The sequence below is a fragment of the Chelonia mydas genome, chromosome 18, assembly GCF_015237465.2.
Source record: "Chelonia mydas isolate rCheMyd1 chromosome 18, rCheMyd1.pri.v2, whole genome shotgun sequence".
Taxonomy (NCBI): Eukaryota; Metazoa; Chordata; order Testudines; family Cheloniidae; genus Chelonia; species Chelonia mydas.
The window spans coordinates 5,571,092-5,591,694 of NC_051258.2; the positions used below are offsets into that span (position 1 = coordinate 5,571,092).

Sequence of the window (20,603 nt, forward strand, 5' to 3'; positions counted from 1 at the left end):
CCCACTGCACGTAAATGCCTCAGCTGTTCAGAATTGCTGCCTCTGGCCAGGTTGACACATCTGTCAAGAGCGGTGGTAAGGCTTGCTCTGCCTGTGGCCCCTGTGTTCCCACGTGCCCCCCCCCCCAAAGGTTATGGTACTGGGCTGAGAGAAGGACTAAGGATCATAGGACAGCCCCCCTGCCATAGGGATCTAATGGCACAGAGAGAACGCTAACTGCTGCTTTGCAGAGAAAATTTCCCCTCCCCACCCTCCCCAAGTGGCAGAGTCGCCAGCCATTGCAGACGTATTGTAAGTGCTGTGATTTGGGGGAGGAGTCACTTTTAAAAGCTGCTCGCAGTCAAGAAAGCGGTTGCAAGCAAGCTCAGGTGCGTCAGCTGAGCTGTCTGCAGGTCCCCACCAGAAGCCGCCGTTCACTCATGAACATAAAAGGAAAACCAGTAACTGGGAAAATAAACAAAAAGAAAAGGAGGACTTGTGGCACCTTAGAGACTAACCAATTTATTTGAGCATGAGCTTTCGTGAGCTACAGCTCACTTCATCGGATGCATGCTGTGGAAATCGCACAAGACATTTTATACACAGACACCATGAAACAATGCCTCCTCCCACCCCACTCTCCTGCTGGTAATAGCTTATCTAAAGTGATCATCAAGTTGGGCCATTTCCAGCACAAATCCAGGTTTTCTCACCCTCCGCCCTCCCACAAACAAACTCACTCTCTTGCTGGTAATAGCCCATCCAAAGTGACCACTGTCTTCACAATGCATATGATAATCAATGTGGGCCATTTCCTGCAGAAATCCAGGTTCTCTCACCCCCCTTCAAAAACCACACACACAAACTCACTCTCCTGCTGGTAATAGCCTATCCAAAGTGACCACTCTCCCTACAACCTGCATGAAAATCAAAGTGGGCCATTTCCAGCACAAATCCAGGTTTTCTCACTCCCCCACCCCCATACTCACACAAACTCACTCTCCTGCTGGTAATAGCTCATCCGAAGTGACCACTCCCCCTACAATGTGCATGATAATCAAGGTGGGCCATTTCCAGCACAAATCCAGGTTTTCTCACCCCGCCCCCCCAAACACACACACACAAACTCACTCTCCTGCTGGCAATAGCTCATCCAAACTGACCACTCTCCCCACACTGTGCATGGCAATCAAGGTGGGCCACTTCCAGCATAAATCCAAGTTTAACCAGAACGTCTGCGGGGGGGGGAGGAAAAAACAAGGGGAAATAGGCTACCTTGCATAATGACTTAGCCACTCCCAGTCTCTATTTAAGCCTAAATTAATAGTATCCAATTTGCAAATGAATTCCAATTCAGCAGTTTCTCGCTGGACTCTGGATTTGAAGTTTTTTTGTTGTAAGATAGCGACCTTCATGTCTCTGATTGCGTGACCAGAGAGATTGAAGTGTTCTCCGACTGGTTTATGAATGTTATAATTCTTGACATCTGATTTGTGTCCATTTATTCTTTTACGTAGAGACTGCCAGCAATGCCCCTCTGCCATGTACATTGGTCAAACTGGACAGTCTCTACGTAAAAGAATAAATGGACACAAATCAGATGTCAAGAATTATAACATTCATAAACCAGTCGGAGAACACTTCAATCTCTCTGGTCACGCAATCAGAGACATGAAGGTCGCTATCTTACAACAAAAAAACTTCAAATCCAGAGTCCAGCGAGAAACTGCTGAATTGGAATTCATTTGCAAATTGGATACTATTAATTTAGGCTTAAATAGAGACTGGGAGTGGCTAAGTCATTATGCAAGGTAGCCTATTTCCCCTTGTTTTTTCCTCCCCCCCCCCGCAGACGTTCTGGTTAAACTTGGATTTATGCTGGAAGTGGCCCACCTTGATTGCCATGCACAGTGTGGGGAGAGTGGTCAGTTTGGATGAGCTATTGCCAGCAGGAGAGTGAGTTTGTGTGTGTGTGTTTGGGGGGGCGGGGTGAGAAAACCTGGATTTGTGCTGGAAATGGCCCACCTTGATTATCATGCACATTGTAGGGGGAGTGGTCACTTCGGATGAGCTATTACCAGCAGGAGAGTGAGTTTGTGTGAGTATGGGGGTGGGGGAGTGAGAAAACCTGGATTTGTGCTGGAAATGGCCCACTTTGATTTTCATGCAGGTTGTAGGGAGAGTGGTCACTTTGGATAGGCTATTACCAGCAGGAGAGTGAGTTTGTGTGTGTGGTTTTTGAAGGGGGGTGAGGGGGTGAGAGAACCTGGATTTCTGCAGGAAATGGCCCACATTGATTATCATATGCATTGTGAAGACAGTGGTCACTTTGGATGGGCTATTACCAGCAAGAGAGTGAGTTTGTTTGTGGGAGGGCGGAGGGTGAGAAAACCTGGATTTGTGCTGGAAATGGCCCAACCTGATGATCACTTTAGATAAGCTATTACCAGCAGGAGAGTGGGGTGGGAGGAGGCATTGTTTCATGGTGTCTGTGTATAAAATGTCTTGTGCGATTTCCACAGTATGCATCCGATGAAGTGAGCTGTAGCTCACGAAAGCTCATGCTCAAATAAATTGGTTAGTCTCTAAGGTGCCACAAGTCCTCCTTTTCTTTTTGGGAAAATAAACCAAGGCAAAAAGTGAAAATACAACAATGTGAAATGGGCAGGTCTGAACCCCACCCTGGCCAAGATGGGGTTAGCTGGAGCCCAAGAGCTCTATCAGGCCCACCTTGTTACACCTGGAGAGTGGGTCAGGCTCAGGGAGGAATAAGGAAGGGAAGACCTAGGAGAGAGGTAACCTGGACTTCCGGCTCTGTGGGAAGGCCCTGACAGGATCCAGACAGCGGGAGAACCCTACTGTGAGCAAGGTATTAGTGACTCCTGGGATTTTCATACCTGTGTTGTTCAGATTCGCTATGAATGAGGTTAATTGGCCCAATGGTGAAAATGCCAGCAGCTACCCAGAGCCCTGTCCATGCCAGCAATCCCAGCCCTGCTGCTGAGAGCATGCTGAGCGCTGCACGGGTCCCTGCATCTCTGGACATAAAAGCTCTGGGCAAAAGGTCAGAGTGTGTTACAAAACACAAGCGAAAGGATAATGCCCGGGCAGTGTGAGTCACAAAAGTTAGTTCAAGGCTTGCGTCACTTAAGGCATGGTGCTTACTGAGAAGTGGGCGGTGACTTGCCAAGAAAAACATCAAGGGCTGTGGACTTTTCAGCTTTGCAGGGAGCACCTGAGACAACTTTGATCTGTAATTGTTTAAAAAAAAAAATATCAGGGCTGTTGAACCTTGTGTGCGTGGATTTTGCAGGAAGACACATGAGCAGGTGGGGCAGCAGCCTCAGAAATGTGGCTTTGAAAGATCATAGAATCTCAGAGTTGGAAGGGACCTCAGGAGGTCATCTAGTCCCACCCCCTGCTCAAAGCAGGACCAAGCCCCTGCTTTGTGGCAAAGAAGTTAAAAAGGGAAAAAGGGCCAACTCCAGTTTCTGTTTCACGTGCAGGTTCTCTTTTTAATCTTGACCTACCTTCTGTTACTTGTCAGCTCTGTGTTCTTAGGGAACCAGGGCACAGTACCCAGCCTGTCTGACTCATGAAGGGCACCCCCTCACCTCCGCTGGAACCAAAGCCAATCAGAAGACAGACTTACAAAGAGCAACGAAAAGGCGGTGGGAGACTCACCTAAACCCCTCCGGACAAGCGTGACAGGATTCAGGAAACTCCGGTAACCTCATTTGCATCGAAGATGGGACAAGGAGGCATCGCCATTAGCAGACAGAATGGAGAACAGAGATTCCAAGGCAAGAACTGGCTGTATTTTAAAGAATCCTTATTGAGGTTACAGGGACAAACCATCCCGATGTGTAGAAAGAATAGTAAATATGGCAGGCAACCAGCTTGGCTTAACAGTGAAATCCTTGCTGATCTTAAACACAAAAAAGAGGCTTACAAGAAGTGGAAGATTGGACAAATGACCAGGGATGAGTATATAAATATTGCTCGGGCACGTAGGAATGGAATCAGCAAGGCTAAATCACACCTGGAGTTCCAGCTAGCGAGGGATGTTAAGAGTAACAAGAAGGGTTTCTTCAGGTATGTTGGCAATAAGAAGAAAGCCAAGGAAAGTGTGGGCCCCTTACTAAATGAGGGAGGCAACCTAGTGACAGAGGATGTGGAAAAAGCTAACGTACTCAATTCTTTTTTTGCTTCTGTCTTCACGAACAAGGTCAGCTCCCAGACTACTGCACTGGGCAGCACAGCATGGGGAGGAGGTGGCCAGCGCTCTGTGAAGGAAGAAGTGGTTCGGGACTATTTAGAAGAACTGGACATGCACAAGCCCATGGGGCCAGATGCGTTGCATCCGAGAGTGCTAAAGGAATTGGTGGATGTGATTGCAGAGCCATTGGCCATTATCTTTGAAAACTCATGGCGATTGGGGGAAGTCCCGGAAGATTGGAAAAAGGCTAATGTAGTGCCCTGTTTAAAAAAGGGAAGAAGGATGATCCTGGGAACTACAGGTCGGTCAGCCTCACCTCAGTCCCCGGAAAAATCATGGAGCATTTCCTCAAGGAATCAATTCTGAAGCACTTAGAGGAGAGGAAAGTGATCAGGAACAGTCAGCATGGATTCACCAAGGGAAAGTCATGCCTGACTAACCTAATTGCCTTCTATGATGAGATAACTGGCTCTGTGGATGAAGGGAAAGCAGTGGACATGTTATTCCTCGACTTTAGCAAAGCTTTTGACACGGTCTCCCACAGTATTCTTGTCAGCAAGTTAAAGAAGTATGGGCTGGCTGGATGCACTACAAGGTGGGTAGAAAGTTGGCTAGATTGTCGGGCTCAATGGGTAGTGATCAATGGCTCCATGTCTAGCTGGCAGCCGGTATCTACCGGAGTGCCCCAAGGGTCGGTCCTGGGGCTGGTTTTGTTCAATATCTTCATAAATGATCTGGAGGATGGTGTGGATTGCACCCTCAGCAAGTTTGCAGATGACACTAAACTGGGAGGAGAGGTAGATACGCTGGAGGGTAGGGATAGGATACAGAGGGACCTAGACAAATTGGAGGATTGGGCCTAAAGAAATTTGATGAGGTTCAACAAGGACAAGTGCAGAGTCCTGCACTTACGACGGAAGAACCCCATGCACCGCTACAGACTAGGGACCGAATGGCTCGGCAGCAGTTCTGCAGAGAAGGACCTAGGGGTTACAGTGGACGAGAAGCTGGATATGAGTCAACAGTGTGCCCTTGTTGCCAAGAAGGCCAATGGCATTTTGGGGTGTATAAGTAGGGGCATTGCCAGCAGAGCGAGGGACGTGATCTTTCCCCTCTATTCGACATTGGTGAGGCCTCATCTGGAGTACTGTGTCCAGTTTTGGGCCCCACACTACAAGAAGGATGTGGAGAAATTGGACAGAGTCCAGCGAAGGGCAACAAAAATGATTAGGGGACTGGAACACATGAGTTATGAGGAGAGGCTGAGGGAAGTGGGATTGTTTAGTCTGTGGAAGAGAAGAATGAGGGGGGATTTGATAGCTGCTTTAGCTACCTAAAAGGTGGATTCAAAGAGGATGGATCTAGACTATTCTCAGTGATAGCAGATGACAGGACAAGGAGTAATGGTCTCAAGTTGCAGTGGGGGAGGTTTAGGTTGGATATTAGGAAAAACTTTTTCACTAGGAGGGTGGTGAAACACTGGAATGCATTACCTAGGGAGGTGGTGGAATCCCCTTCCTTAGAAGTTTTTAAGGTCAGGCTTGACAAAGCCCTGGCTGGGATTATTTAGTTGGGATTGGTCCTGCTCTGGGCAGGGGGTTGGACTAGATGGCCTCCAGAGGTCCCTTCCAACTCTGTTATTCTATGATTCTATGATTCTAACTGCACAGAACTTTGGGACCAGAGAAGCAGGGAAGCACTGCATGATGGGGGATTTCTGCTCCAGATGTTAATGAACCCATGCCTGCACACACCCAGCTCAGTAGTTATCAGACCAATTCTAGTAATAAATCCTTTATTGGTATCCAAAATATTGAAGCTGCCTAATTGCATTGTGAGCTCCCTGGCAGGAGCACTGCCCATAGCCAGGAATAATCAGTTCCTATTGTCTAGCCTGAACAAAACAACTTTGGTATACTCCCTTGAGCCGTCAGTTTACCCATAAACAAATCTCGTGTTCTTCCTTGAACCATTGTTCTTTCCCTACAAAAACCGTTACCCATGCTCAAGTAAGTGTTCTGATGCCTGGATCCAAAATCTGCATCATTTCCATTGGGACTTCATCTTCTCCTGACTGATCGGGCTGGGGGCTCTGTCTGTCTCCAGCACTCTGGACCCTCAGCTACCAGCACCACCTGGGACCCCCGATCAATTCAAGCTTCACAGAGTGGTGAGAACCCAGCTCTCTCTTTCTCTAGGTGTAGCCTTCTGACCCTGGCTTGTGTGATCAGTTAGAGTTTTCTAAACCTGACTTTTATAATCAAATTTACGAGATTTAATATGATAACTGTTTTGTTTGTTTGGCTCCCCTTTGGTCATTACCTGGCAATAAATAACTTTCATGGTTAAGCCAGTTTCTTCTCTCGCTCTCTCCCCCACCTTGTGAGTGTTTTTTGGCCTCCTCATTCACTCTGCAGCAACGCTCCTTGTACCTAAGCTAAAGATCCCTGCAGCGTCCAAAAATCCTGTGGGGTTTGCTCATCAAGGCGGTTACGACCAGAACAAATGTAACGTGAACGTGGGGACAGGGATGTGCTGAACCTGGGGCCTAGGAGGGTGACAGCTTGGAAGTACTGATTAATCCGGTCCTCTCAGACACAAACTGTACATTGACAGAATTACAGAACCCCACCACCACCACCACCCAGAAGAGTAATCCTAATAAATGAGCATACCCCAAAGTAACAGGCAAATCTGGTAACACTTCCTGGAACTTTGTTATGGAAATCGCCGCCACCCCCCGACACCTCCCTGAGTGGGCCCATTGAGGTCTATGGATCTCTTCCACTAGAAAGTCTCACCCACCTGAGTCAGGGTGGTGATACCTGGCTGTATGTAAGTCCATGGGGCAGCTCCCAGCTGCTGTGAACTGTTTTCGCTTCAATAGAGTGCTGACAGTTTACACCAACTAGTCATCTGCCCCGGATTATGGCTAGAATTGTATTCCACGAGTGTTTGGTGTTCCTTTTTTTATTAGCCTGGCCTTAAAAGTTTATCCCTCATCATTTCTCTATAAATCTATAGTGCAGCCCTCACCACAGTCCCCTGGGAAGCACAGGAATTAGTAGAAACATTGTTACCAACTCTAGCCTGGGGCATATTTTCTACCTCTCGCTAATAATGTGTTTAATTAGATACTGGTATGTAGGCTACTATGTTCTCCTAACTGACACTGGCCTTTCAAGAAACAAACAGTAAATTACATTTATTTCGATGCCAGCTGAACTTTGATTGGATTCATTGCTTGCAAATGGGGCAGTTGGAGAACTCAAAATCAAATAGTCTTTCTCTTGTATTTGTGCTCTGAAATTGTATGTATAGAGTCCAGCTGCGGTAACATGTAACTAGACGGCATTAGAGTCATGTGTAAGCTGCAGTAAATTGTGCTGCCATGTCAAAGAACATATTTTTAGTAGAATGAATTATTATTATTTATATACTGTGCTCATGCCTACAAGCTTCAATCAGGGCCCCGTTGTGCCAGGTGCTGTACAAATCCAGAACAAAGACAATCCTTGCCCCAAAGCATTTACGCTCACTGGTATGTTCCAAACCTGGTCAAAGCTAAAGCATTACCATAAATCTCCTCATTCCAATTCCTGTCTCAAGGCGGATTGCTTGGTCTCAGTGACTTTCCTTTCACTCACGGTGGGGAGAGTGCTCACAAACACCCTGGCTTTGGAGATGCTTGATTTTCATGTCTCGTTAGCAATGTAAGGAGGTACTGCAAGCACATCGGACCTGTCCTCTTCTCTCTGGCTTCCTATAGCGAGTCCAGCTTGAGGCCCCTGTCTCCCAGCCCTCAGTGACCTGGGCCCAGCGTATTTAAAAGAACATAAAACACTGGGATGAGGACCTGTGGTCGACAGTGCCATTCTTCAGGTACGATGGAACTTTCTACCATCAGGGTAAAGCTTGTATGCGCAGGAGACGGTGCTTTCTTGGGGGCTGATTCGAGACTGTCGAACAAACTCCCCCAGTAACTAAGAACCAACCTGAACCACCTCCCCTTCCATTCCAAGTGCAAGGCACACTCCTCCAGCCTGCCTTCTCCAATATCACACAGAGCAGCGTGCCCACTGAAAAAAAAACCCCAACGTACCACACCAAAAGATTCCACTGTGCACACAATTCTCCCCCTCAGGGAGACTATGAGAGTGCGAGAGAACAAACCACACAGAACAGACGTTAGTAGCATAGGGTGCATCTACACAGCAAAAAACGACCTGTGCCAGAGAGTCTCAGAGCCTGGGTCAACTGACTCAGGCTCCCGGGACTGGTGCTGTGAGGCTTAAAATAGCCATTTGAGCTGGAGCCTGGCCTCTCAAACCCAGTGAGGGGGGGAGGGTATTGGAACCCAGGCTCCAGCCTGAGCTGGGATGGCTACACTGCAGCGTGAACACTGGGAGCCCAAGGCAGTTGACCTGGGCTCTGAGACTTGCTGAGGGTTTTTGTGTGGTGTAGACATATCCTTAATGTACAATGGGAATATGCTTAGATACTGTGGCAATGAGGGTGGGCTAAGAACCTATCGAACAGAATAGAATGTCAGATTCCAAACCAGCTCTTGCCCCTCTGGAACTGGTGCTGGTGGAAGTGGTTTCCATCATATCTGGGTTTACAGTTTGGTTCAATGGCTCTCAGCACCCCCACTGTAAAAATTGTTCCAGCCTCCGTGATTGTAGGCTTAGAGTTTTCTCTCTGAGCTTTCCAGGGGGAAAGGTGCTATTTAATTGTTTTTAAAAGGTTTTTTGTTTTGAAAATGCATTTTTGTTTTGATCAACCCTGAATTATTTTCATAGCCACCAGGGGTCAGCGAAAGCATAAGTTATTCTCTTCTGATTTACATAACCATAAACTGCAGTCAAAGCACTGGTTATGTACGCAGATGAATGATTTTTCTAGGAACGTTTCTCTAATATTTTATGTACTGTGTATTAAATTATGGAGGAGACAGACAGCTGTCAGTTTGATTTCTGCATATTATCAAAGCTATCACATCGCTATCCAATCATTTTCCCTTCTGTTGTTCCAAATAACAATTAAAATGATTGTGACAGACAATTCCCCCCTCTAATATCTTCTTTCACCCCCAGCATGGTTTCTTTATGCATTTCACCTCTCTCTGTAGAATCAAGTTGCACTGTTGCCCCTGCACATTCAGAGTCCCTTTTTTATTTGTGTGGGGCTTCCACACAGCAACAAGGGAGGGGGGGGAATGAATTAGAAAATTATTGTAAAACAAACAAACAAACAAAAACCTGGCAAGACTCAGAGGCAGGTAGAGCACTGGATAATCCTTTAAATTCTTTACTCTTTTTTTAAAAAAAAGTTAGACTTCGAGTTGACAGTGTCCCTTTAAGTGGTCTTTTCTGGATCACGCTTTATATTAAATGTACATTTATAAATAGTGAGTAAAGGTGTAATAAATTATTATTAATAGATGTTTTAATACTTGGTTAATCAGCAAGTCCAACAGGTCAGTAGGTTGCTTATAACGATGACTTATAACCATACATAAAAGAGACAAGGTGGGGGAGGTAATATCTGCTATTGGACCAGCTTCTGTTGGTGAAAGAGACATGCTTTCGAGCTCCACAGGGCTCTTCTTCAGGTCTGGGAAAGGTAACCTGAGTGTTACAGCTAAATACAAGGTGGGAGAGAGTGTTAACCACAATACATGTTGCAGGAGACCACTTAAAATGAGGTGGGCAATTAGCATCTGTGCAGTCAAAGGGCAAAGGAGGTTTAGTAGGTTACAAATTGTTGTAATGAGCCATAAAGCCACTGTCTCTGGTTGAGTCCATGTTGTTTTAGAGTCTAGCAGAGTTATGAATTTAAGCTCCCAGGCTTATCTTTTGAAGGTGTTTGAGGACGATACAGAGGGATTGTGAAAAGTGCTCACCCACAAGTAATTGTCTTTACCATTTTTCTGTGTGGTTCATTTGAGAGTTTAGTGATTGTCTGGTTTCACCCACATGCATGTTGGGGCATTTGAGGCCCTGGAGGAGGTACATCACATGTCGTGATAGGCATGTATAGAACCCATGGGTCTTGAGGGGTGTGTTATGGGGGTGTTGATCATCATAGCAGTGGAGATATGTCTGCAGGTTTTGCACCTCGAATGAATGCTCTCAAATGAACTCACACGGGAAAAACAATAAAAGGTAAAAATGCCCTATCACCCGTGAGCAGACACTTTTCACAAAATAATCACTCCGTTTCTGATCGGTCAGTGTCGTCTTCAAAGCAAACCTGCTCAACAACTTCAAAAGACCAGCCTGGGAGCTTAAACTCAATTCTGCTACACTCTAAAAAACATGGACTCAGCAACAACCCATTACAACCATTTGTAACCCATTAACCCTCCTTTGTCCTGTGATTGCAGTGCAGAGGTGCTACTGTGCATTGCATTTTACATGGTCTCCTGCAACATGTGTTACCCCTTTATGATAAACAATCTATCCTACCTTGTATTGTGCTCTGGCACTCTGGTTGCCTTTCCCAGACCTGAAGAAGAGCTTTGTGTGTCTCCAAAGTTTGTTTCTTTCTCCAAAAGAAGTTGATCCAATAAAAGATATTACCACCACCAATTTGTCTCTCTCAAATCCTGGGACCAATGCAGCTACATTTGTGTAGCACCTTGTACTGCTGTGCTTCTAACTATAAAACATACTTTTTATGCTTCTAATAGTTATTAATTATTAACTCTTTATATACTATTGATAAATGTATTCTAAATATACAGTCTGAGCTTTTTGGAATCCACAAAGGCCAATTAAACATACTGCTCTAGAGATTCTCCATTGCCCTGCACCTTATTACAGCTTTGCAAAATGCTACCATTCTGATTTGCCACTCTTTTCCGGGGTGTAAATGATGGCACGGGGTGCAGCATTATGGAGGATCAGGCCCCAGAGCTCTTGTTGTCTGGAAGAGAAATCCAGGGGTGAAATCCTGGCCCTGTTGAAGTCAATGACTTCAACAGGTTCCGACTTTCACCCCACAAAGTTTTTTAATGCCAGCAATGGGAAAATGAAAGGGTTTAGGACCTACGTCTCACGCTCCTCCCCTTACATTAAAAAGCTTTGTAACCTTCATGGGGGAAGTGTTCACATCTCTTGTGCAGCATGAAGATTGAACTAAAGTGCGGGTTCCATAAGGGATGGAAAAGTGAAGCAGAAGCAGCATGTGTTAAAATAAGCCTTTGAAGTGTCTTGGAATCCCAAACTGGAACTAAGGATTAGAGATGACAGTGAAACTGCATATGTGCAAACCCCTCTAGGCAGAATAGTCACAGTTGCTCCGCGTTGCATCATGCCCACAAGAAATCCTGTGGGCCTCGTTAGAGAAATCCATACAGCATGGCACAGTAATCAGGGTGGAGTGATGGACTGGAGTACGTGGTTTAGCAAACATTTTACCAGCACATGGACAACCCAGTGCTCCTCTCTGTTGCGTCAAAGACCAAACCATTTGCATTTGATCTGGCAAAACCCAAAAGCCATGCGACCTGCCAGCAGTACGGAGCTGTACTTAACATCGACAGGGAAATTCCATTACTCCAAGTCCTCCTTCACTCCCCAGTACTTTTCTTTCATCTGCTTCCTTGTTTGCTCGAGCCGCGTCGGAGGTTTAATGGAAGACAGGTGTCTGGGCTGCAAGCTGTCAGTGTGAAGTAATATCGATCCAATGCTGAAAATTAAATTAAAATATGTGAACACAGCTGAGTGTGACCTATGACTCTGTTACTGTTGCAGGTTTCAGAGTAGCAGCCGTGTTAGTCTGTATTTGCAAAAAGAACAGGAGGACTTGTGGCACCTTAGAGACTAACCAATTTATTTGAGCATAAGCTTTCGTGAGCTACAGCTCACTTCATCGGATGACCCATTCATTACCTTGTCTGGAGCAGTTCCCCTTCCCTCTGCTGGGCTCCCTTCACATGAAAAGAGGGCGCTCCTTTTTAAAGATTTTATTATGATTCAGAAAAAGCATACAGCGGCCTAAGCGCTTAGGCCCAGATTTTCAAAAGCACGCAGCACCCAACCCCCACCCTGACCATGCCCCGAAATGAATTGGCCTGTTTTTCAATGGTGCTTATAACCCAGAGGTCTCCATTGTTCTTTTAAATTAATGGGAATCTTTCCATTGACTTCACTGGCTTTAGATAAGGACCAGTAGGTGCTGCTGAGTATTTCTGAAAAGCTGGCTGCTTCCCCTAGGCCTCAATTCAGAAAAGCCCTTTATTATTATTCTGTACTATTCATATTACAGCAGTACCTAGGGACCAACTGAAAACGAGGCCCCATTGTGCTAGGTGCTGTACAAATGCGGAGGAGTAGAGGGACAATGGGTGGCGGGGAAAGGGACAGTGCATACAAGCAGATCGAGCAATGGTATTTTGCAAACAGAAAATCAGTGTCATGATTTTTTTTTTTTTTTGCAGGGCACCTGGTGGGTTATTTATTGATTTGAGGGTTTTTTTGGCAGGGACAGGGGCGGATTAACGAACCAGAGAGACAAAGGGAGAGGCCGGGCGCATTGAAGGGGGAAGAGGGACTGGGGAACATGCCGGGCAGGGGGAGTGAGGCTGAGTAGGGCAGGAACTTCAGGAAGGGTCGGCGCAAACAGCCCATCAGCGCTAGGGAGAGGATATCCAGCCTGATGACATCTTGAGTGTCTGACAGCCCCTCTGCAGCATCTCCCTGCAATGCTGCATCCTCTCCCCCCTCTCCCCCGCCCATGCTGCGACATCTACTGAGGGTGCCTCTGGGTCTGCTCCTGCCAGCTTGGGCATTTCTCTGTCCCTGGGGCTGGCTCCTTCCCGGAATGGCCTAATTCCCCAAGCACACATGGCTCAGGGGCCCCTGAGAGGAATCACAGAATATCAGGGTTGGGAGGGACCTCAGGAGGTCATCTAGTCCAACCCCCTGCTCAAAGCAGGACCAATCCCCAATTTTTGCCCCATATCCCTAAATGGCCCCCTCAAGGATTGAACTCACAACCCTGGGTTTAGCAGGCCAAAGCTCAAACCACTGAGCTATCCCTCCCCCCGAAGGGGAGTCACCCCTGCACAGCCCTGGATCCAGAGATTGTGACAAGGGCTGGGGTGGCACCGTCAGGGTCCCACCTCTGGGATTCCAAAGTCCCTCGGGCTGACACCAGCTCAGTTCCCTTTTCTGATTGTTCTTGCCTAGCCATGCTCTCCAAGAGCTTCCCCTTGGCCCCCTCCACAGCTCTTCGCTGCCTTGTTCAATGGGATGACTCAGACGCAGCAAGACAAGCTGGTGTGTACGTTTTTGCATGCTGCATACTGTACAGTATTGTGATCCTGAACACTGTTTTCAGGGCTCTGTGTATTCTGCAATTCTGGGGAATTGGCTGTGGCACTCACACTTTGCTGCAGACCTGGGTTCCAGAACCTGAGCTTGCTTTCTTTGTTTGCCTCTCTTGCCCTTCGGATTGCAGAGATTACCTTGAAAACAGGAACTGAGTCGTGTAAACCAATGCAGTGGCACCTGCCTGAGTCAGCGGACAGCCTGAAGCAACAGCCCTCAGAGGTGTGACCTGCTCCATTCATCTCAGTTGGAGTCCCATGGACACCCAGTGGCGGATTAACACATGGGCCCATGGGGCCCCAACCAATTTGGGGGCAGCAGCAGGAGAGCTGAGACCTGTGTAGCAGCGGGGGAGGGGAGGTGGCAGGTGGAGGGTTCAGGGCTCACCACAGAGGCTCGGGCTCCCTGGGTGGCTCTTACCACGGCCCGGCTCCGGCTTCTGGCGTGGCCAGGGGGTGGAGCCTCGGGGGAAGATGACGAGCAGGGAAGGGGCCCCAAGGTGAGTGGGGGCTAAGGCCCACCTCATTCCCCCACTGGGAAGAGGCTGGTGCCACTAGCAGGGGCTGTGCCTTGCAGGGGAGCTGATCACCCCACCACAAAGTGCAGCCCCTGCCCCAGGCTACTGTGCCCATGTAAAAAAGTGGGCAGGCCTGGCCTCCCAGTTACAGCCCCCCTGGGTCAGGAGGGCAAATGTTCTTTGTGCCCGAGGCCCCAGTAAACCTTAATCCACCTCTGTGGCCACCAGAATTTCTACAGCTATAGAATCTGACATTTTCCCAAGTTTCTGTCGGAGTCAGCATTTCTGCTGGGGGATTTGAAGAACCCGTCACTTTGCTTTGTGTCTCCTTGCCTGCCTATTGCTCACCAGCCTCCCCAAGAATGGGAAACTGAGTGGATTTTAGAGCATGCACAGTTCCATGGAGCCAGGCAGCGGGGAGGGAGCCAGAGCTGAGTCCAAGGTGCAGAGGGAGCCACCAGGACAGGCAGCCTCGGAGAACAATACAGTAGCCAAGGTCCAGACAGCCAGGAAGGTGAACTACTCAAGTTGGCTACAAGCTTCCCCCTTCCTGGATGAACAGGAGGGGAAGTCTTAAGCTTCCTCTTGGGAGCTGAGGCCCGGGGTGCAGGGCTAGGCTGCTCACAGCACAAAAAAAAAACCCATCCACACAGTCCTAGTTGAAAAACATCCACAAAGGGCTCATCTCCAAGTGGTTCCAGCTGGGCCACAGCTGTGCGTGTTTATGTGGAGCGGGGAGGGAGGGATGGGAATTTCACGGTGCTAGAATAAATTAACTCTGCTGCAGCATCGAGAGAAGGCTGCTGCTGTGGAATTTAGGGGCTGTGGCCATGGAATTTGGTCTGCGTATGCTGCAGAGTCCACAGGGCCGTGACTATGACACTGGTGTAACTTACACAGCCTGCTGTGAATGTTTGCAAAAGGGCAGTGTTGAAAGTGCACGTTCTTTCTCATCCACAGCACTCCTTTGCAAGAACTGATAGTTTGCCATGAAAAAGATAAGTGCAACTGGATCCTGAGAGATGCCCTGATCCTGAAACTGGATACGTGCTGGTGGACCCTCCTCCGCACCCACACAAAGCCCCATTTTAGTCATTGGGGTTTGCTTGCCCAGATCCAGGATCAGGAGCAGAGATTGTAAGGGCAGTTTAGAACACGAGAAAATTAAAGGCATTACATAGGCAAACCTGTTATTGGCCACTGTCATTTTGGCGATGTTTCCAGTGCAGGGCCCCCTTCTCCCCCGACCCCCGTTCAACCATAAGAGGAAAGAATCGATAAACCTTGTTTATTTCTCTCCAGACAGAGGAAAATAACAAATATTTAACTCCAGCTTAATATTGAGGGTGTGATCAGTGGAAAAACTTCCACTGGTTTGCACAGGAACAGGATCAGCCGTGTGGTATTAAATGTGTTGGTGTTGCAGACTGCAGACCCCTGGGTCTGTGCAGGACTGCATTCATTGCACTAGGTCTGTGTAGAGCCCCATTTGCTACTAGTACTGTTCCAGCAGCGTGAGTTGGCCTTTAAGTCATTAGCAGAGGGACAAAGGCTGGTGAAACTTGGCACAAATGTTTTTAAAAGAGCTTTTCAATCAACATCCAATAATTGACATTTAAAATTAAACTAACTTTTTAAGAAAAATCCAGCAGAAAAAGGATTTTTTGCAACAAATAAACGTTATCCGGGGGCTTCTGCAACCCCAACGTTTCAGTACCACTGTGATAATGGAACAGAACTGAACAGAACTGGCAAGAGAAATGGACTAGAAACTAACTACCTTGCTTCTATCAGCTGAGAGAAAGGTGATAAGCAAACAAAGAATAAACAGTAGAGAGCAAGTCACATTCTTAACATTCTTTCCATTTTAATAATTTACTTTCAGGTGCTGTTTGTAATGGAAATCTGCTTCGCAGAATTATACCACAAAGGGATAAAGTCAGTAGTGACTTATGCCAGTGAATCAGTAACTCAGGTCTGTGGGTGGAAACTGCAACAGGGGAATGTGGCAAACTGGCTACTCCTCCACCTACAGGAGTGGTGCCAGCACAGCATCAGAAGTGAGTGTTGCCGGCTAAAAAGGGGAAAGGCCATGGTATCTGGCAAGTCCACTGAAACAGTAGTTCAATATGCAAGTTCTCACTGCTGGAGTTTATAATGGTGCAATGGATTGGAATTAAAGCCAGAGAAAACCTGAGGGAGAAGAGAGGCAGAAATACTATCTCCCTTCCAGACTGAATCTTCCCTCTGGCCAATTACCAGTGCAGCGAGAGATTGCACATTTCACAGTGCCAGCTTTGCTGAATTTGACATGTGATTCTAAATCTGACCCCTAAGCTTCCCACCCAAAAGGAATTTGTAATGATCTAACCTGCATTCATCTCAGCTTCTCAGTTAGTGAGGCTTCTTAGTGTTACAGGCCTCAAACACACCATAAAAACAAAAAGCACAGCGCTGAGAATGTGTCCTTTGTCTGGTTGTGTGTCTGCAAAATCCACCCTCCCCTAACAATCAGTCATTTTTGCTTCAGCATAACCATTGTGCTTCCCCCTCGCATTGTTTCAAAACATCCTCCCACTTGGGGACTGTTACATATGTTCATGTTGTGGTCCAAACTGGAATGCGAAAAAATCAAAAATTAAGGCAGCTTCATCTTGCTGTTGCGGGGGAGAAGGACCACAAACATCCTGAGTTAAAGGTGAACATAGTAGCTCTAAGTTTCCTTTTCTCTGCCTTGCTGGTTTGTATCACAATTGCAGTGTAAAAATACAAAATCCTGCTTTTCAATATTTCCCCTTTAAAAAAATGATAAAGAGGTTGAACCTGCATGAACAGGAGGATTCGGGAATGGGATATATCTAAGCATGAATGTCACCTGAATACACAGTAATGTGATTTGCTTTTAAAGAGTACTGGTTTCAATACCACGGCTAAATCGATGCAGTCTGTTATGCAAGCATATTACTCGGCAGCAAATTATAGACTAGGTTACCAAAAAAAACCCCAAACCCTCCTGAAAATAGATGCATAGCGCAGGCGTGAGAGCCGGGCTTTGATATTTAATATCGTAGCCTTTTAAAACCCCTTTATTTCATAATATCAGAATGATTACACTACACTGCAGGCTCATTGCTGCAGATGAATGATATTCGCTCTTAGCTGCGGTCAAGAGGCTGACCATCATTTCATTTTATGAGTATAATTCAGTAAGCGCCTACATGCTTTAGTTTTTTTAATTCAGTGAAACACCAAAATGCTCCACCCAGATCTTTTATTTTACAGTTCATGGCAGCAGCTTCATAATGCTGGGTTATAACCCCTGCTGACTAATGGATGCAAGGAGGAAAAAGTAAGGGGGGAAAGACCCCCCCACCAATAGATATATAAACGCGTTCGCTGTGCTTCTAAATTCTCCCTGACTGCCTAACCCAGTGAATATAGTCTAATCTCCCTTGTATTGTTCAGTGGGCTGCTTTATCCCTGGCTAATCTATTACAACACCAACTGTATCTAGGCAGGGCTCCAGACTGGAGTCCTTTGTGCGTATGGCAATTTCACAGAGACCTCAGTGTCACTGCCCTTCAACATGACAGCTGCCTCCTGCCCCATCCACTGTAGAGCACACATTATTATCTGTGCAGCCCCCACAGGCATAGGTGCTGGAACTAGGGGAAGCTGCTGCACCCCCTGGCTTGAAGTGGTCTCCATCATATGCAGGGTTTACAGTTTGGTTCAAAGGCTCTCAGCTCCCCGGACATTAACCAGGCAGGAGAAGCCAGGAATCTGCCCTTCCCCCCACCTTTGTGTTTTCACAGGCAGGCCACAAGCAGGGGGGAAGGGGGCCTGGAAAACCAAGCGCAACAGCGCCCCCGCGCTCCCCTCGGTGGCAACTCCGCGGTACTGCAGCCCAACGGGAGGAGCCACCGGCTGCCGCTCGCCACAAAATGGCCGCTCGCCTCGCCTATAATGAGGCTTCCAGAGGCGACAAAATGGCGCCCGGCAGGGAGAGGAAAGAAAGGGAGAGACAGAGAAGGAGGACAAGAGGGCCCAGGGTGAGGGGTATAAACCACATCAAAAGCAGCGGGGCCGTGCCACCAAGCTGTATATTGCACTGACTAATGCACATTTGGTTGGAATCAGGCTGAAATCTGCTGCCCCACTCCGAAAATGCCCAGAAACCTCCATTCCTGTCCCAGGATTGTACTGTGGGGCCCAGATATAGGTTCAATTGCTCTAACCCTTAGCTTCCCCCCAGGGGCTTTTCCCAGAGATTGCTGCCTGGCCCTTCATTCCTGCAAATCCCACATTACCAAGGGGCTGATGCCAGACCCAGGATCATTTGCTTTTCTGTCCCATCTGGAGAGCAGCTTTATTATTATCTTTTCTGCAGAGGCTTCTTCTAATCTGCTCTCTTCATTTAAAATCACATCCCCCAGATTGCCCATGCTGATTTACTACAGTAACTGGAGAGGGTTTGGCCCACAAACGCTTTTGTTCCTACCTTTTTTTTCATTTTCTGCAGAGGGCTTTTACTACAGACTCTGCTATCTGTCTCTTCAGTAGGAAAACACACCCTATAAAATGCTATCATTAATATAAAGAACAGATTTGGGGGTCATATATAATAAAGTCTGTATGGTTATATAGTTATTTCTGAAGGGATTTTTACATGCTATAGTCTGCCCTCTATTCATTAATTCATGTACCTAGTACGATCAGATACAATTATCCTGTAAAAATACCCCATACACTAAAATACTTTGTTGTTAAAGGCTGCAGCCCACTTACTGTATATGTTTATTTTTAACACTTTTACCTTAGCTTTTCTGCACGCTATTTCACTACAGACTACAGTATAACATAGCCCCTTCTTTGTTAAAAAAAGACATACCTGAAATGCTGTTTATTCCCATAATTATAGTTTTAGGCCCATACAGATACTATATTTCTATATATTAATATTCTTTCTTCCTGGGACTGATTACATACTATAAGTAAAAAAAACCCGCACCTAAAACACTAAAATTTAGTTATTAATATAAAGATCATAAGTTTGGCCCATATAGATGTTTGATTTTTGTATATATATATATATATACACACGTATTACCTTTGCATTCCTCCATTGGCTTTCTACTACAACATATCCTAAAAGCAGAAGAAAAAAATGCCATCACCAAAAAAATAAAAAAACCCATCTCATTTTAAGAATCCATGGTGGAAGTTTGTGCCTTATTTTTTAATGTGTTCCACAGAGATGCAGATTTTCCTTGGGATATTTGGGGAGGACTGTTTAAATTACGAAACCAAAAAAAAAGCAACCAGAACAAAAAGAAAAAAATCATAACTGAAGCTGCAAATGCAGTCAAATGTACTCCAGCTCAGACAAAGCCCCCAACCATTCAGTGTAACGAAAAGAGAGGACCAATTAGTTCAACAAACTTAAATGACAAGGATTTTCGGTAGGTCCAGCAGAAAGAATCAGTTCCTTTATTCCACCATTTAGAGCTCCAAAACACCCCCATTTTTTGTGCTGTGTTTTTGTTTGGGAGTTTATTTTATAAGGAGGCTGAAAAACAACCAAGCCAGGATGCAAAAGACACGGGTGAGACTTGTGCACATGATTCTGCACGGAGAGAGAGGTGCCTTAGATCCTTGTGCATTTCTGTCCCTTTTACTATGTGCTTTGCTCCTCTGTGAGTGTAAAAGGTTCTCTCCTCTCCCCAGCTTGGCCGCTTATTCCAGAAGTTTCTAAAGCAGAAACACTGCAGATGCAAAGCCCTACGACAGCTCCCTGGCTTGGAGCAGGAGGGGGGAGGGTTAAACACCGCAGACCACAGCCCAGCCTTTGCCGCATAGTGGAGCAGGCGTGGTTGCTCCTGTAGCAAGGAGAGGAGGAGGTACATTTCTACGCATGCTCACAAAGCACCGCCCGCCCCCCCCCCAGTGGAAGTATTTGAACAGCTGATGAGTATTCCGACCCCCCTCCCCCGGCCTGTGCGAGTAGATCAAAGGCGTAGGCTATTTTCAAGCTGTTTGCCCCACCCCCGCTCCAGCTTTCACCCTAACCTGGAGGCGTTTGCCAGTGGCAAGCTTGTTAAAGTTAGACACGGCGCTGTCTGCGGAGGGAGATGAATGAGGCAGGCTTTGCAGCAGTGGGATCCCAGGCAGGCATGCCAGCCTGGCTTGTGCCCTGCTTTTCTTTGGGCTCAGGGGCTGAGAGCTGCCCAGTCTCCGTTCGGGGGACGGGGGGGACTCTCCCAGTTGGGATTTATTTTTAAGAGCTGCTTTTTTTTTTTTTTTTTTTTTTTAAGAGCATCTTGCTCTTGCAATGACAGCTTTTCCAGTATGTGGTTTACAAACCTCCCTTATGACGAGCTTTGGGTTTGCAGCACGTCTAAAATACCCCAGATTCAAACAAGCCCTTATAGTAGCTGTAACTGCTCCACTTGACTAATGCTAGTAATGCTTTACAGATTTATGGTACCTTCCCTGGGAGGATCTCAAAGCACTTTACAAACATTCATGAATTAAGCTTCACAGTCCTCCC

At 46.7% G+C, this 20,603-nt stretch overlaps 1 long non-coding RNA gene across 1 annotated transcript; it reads right to left on the bottom strand.

Annotated features, from left to right (window-relative positions):
* Nucleotides 1-8,514: 8,514 nt before the first annotated feature.
* LOC122463288 lies at nt 8,515-19,951 on the bottom strand. Its single transcript, XR_006286486.1, has 2 exons — nt 19,164-19,951; nt 8,515-11,893 (listed from the first exon to the last, which is right to left on the bottom strand). It is a non-coding gene; the product is annotated as an uncharacterized LOC122463288 (long non-coding RNA).
* Nucleotides 19,952-20,603: the final 652 nt, after the last annotated feature.